This window comes from Anguilla anguilla, chromosome 3 (genome assembly GCF_013347855.1).
Source record: "Anguilla anguilla isolate fAngAng1 chromosome 3, fAngAng1.pri, whole genome shotgun sequence".
NCBI lineage: Eukaryota > Metazoa > Chordata > Actinopteri > Anguilliformes > Anguillidae > Anguilla > Anguilla anguilla.
In genome coordinates this window covers 27,952,502-27,954,347 of record NC_049203.1, presented here as the reverse complement: position 1 = coordinate 27,954,347, position 1,846 = coordinate 27,952,502, and positions in this window count along the sequence as shown.

Here is a 1,846-nt window from a genome sequence, read left to right as displayed (position 1 = left end):
TGTTACATTACATTACATTACATTTATTTGGCAGATTCTTTTATCCAAAGCGACATACAATATTGTGAGATAGCACGTGGAACTGTGCCCTATTTTTTAAACTGTGATAACTATTTCTCTAGTGATGTTAGTTGTTGCTTTATGTGTTTTAGGGAACAGTACTCATACAATATTGCTAGGAAATGTGTGTTAATCTATGGAGCTTCCATGTGGTATAAGGCTCGTGGCCACTTCCTTATATTTTAAACCACGTATCCCAGCTCATATAGGTCTGTAGCCCTTCTTTATTCAGTTTTGTATGTCCGCTGTAGTGTTAATTTTTCAAGCATTTTCTTGATGGGCTATTTGTACTATGGTGCAGTTGTGGGTGAGGTGGGGGGGGGGGGTGGTGTGCAGTGATGCAAATGCATTTGGCTGCATAGTTATTTATTTTTATGGGTATGTGAATTAAAATGTATGTACTGTATGAACGTTTAGGATCATCAGATTTGTTACTGTGTGGAGTGAGTCAGTTTTACTTGAAGTGAAATAATCCTACTGTTTGGCCACATAATTGATATTTGGCTGCGTAGTGCTGGTGTTGGTAATGTCTCTGTAACGGTTTGAATATTTTAAGTGTGCATAGGTGATTGGTCCTATTGCCTGTTTTTAAATATAAAAACAGAAACTTGTTTCATTAAATAGATTTTCCTCAATGTGTCTGATCTATTCTTGTTACTGTTGTCCCATACCAGATTTTTAAGTACTTGTATTGGTTATCATTACATCAGCTCAACGACGTTTCTCATATATAGCAAATAATAGCCTTGGATGACAGGATGGAGGCCTCTTTTGGGTTGGAGAGTATCAGCCTAGCCACACCACACATTTCGATCAAAGGCACACAAAAACCGTGTATAACGTTTTCTGCCTAAGAAAAAATAATAAATAGAAAGAACTGCATTTCTTAGATCAACAGATACAAAAAAAATGATAATAAAAAAACCTGAGTACAAAGCTGATTATATTTTATGTTCTAAACTGGACTGGAAAAAAGAGAAAGCCAAATAATTCTTAGTCTGTGACACTGCACTGTTATCCTTGATATTCTCATGTCTGGCCTGCTGCACATCAGGCTGAATTATTATGGAAACAGCAGTGCTGCACCCCTGGGGCAGAGGGCATATGCCAGGTATTCACATAAGACAAAGGGCTAAAGGAGCTGTGGAAGTGGACTGACAGAATCTCATGGTGCGTGTATATGTATTGTTACAAAGAGGTGGGTGTGCGGTCGTATGAACAGCGGGGCTGGGTTAATGTAGCTGGGCACTCCAGCACTTTCATTATAAACACGAAACCAAAAAGAGAAAATGAGCACAAAACCTCTCCTGTCGGAGGTTAGCTAACTGATGGATGGAAGGCAGTCTAACCAACCAAGATATAATGATATGCAGTTTACTGATATAAACAAAAAAAGTCAAAAGAAAACAAAATGAGAAAATGGGAGCAGTGAGAGGTATGGTAATGGTGATGCGACTCTGTTTGAATCTCTGATATAAGCTGGGAAAATCCAGATGTGCTGCGGCTGTTTGGACCCAAGTAAGAGACTGTGGCAACATGAAACTCACTCTTAATATTAACACACAGGTGGTTGTTTGGAAGGCTTTGCAGGACTTGTTTGACTTGCTGGATGTGCTTGTGAAGTGTTTTGGAGAGGATGAGAATGTTATCCATGTGTCTCAGAAAAAATAATTAATGAGGCATTGGAAGGCAGCTGGTGCATTGGAAAATCCCAAGGGCATCACAAGGTACTCATAGTGACTGGTGGGTGTATTGAAGGCCATTTTCTACTCACCCCTTCCCATTG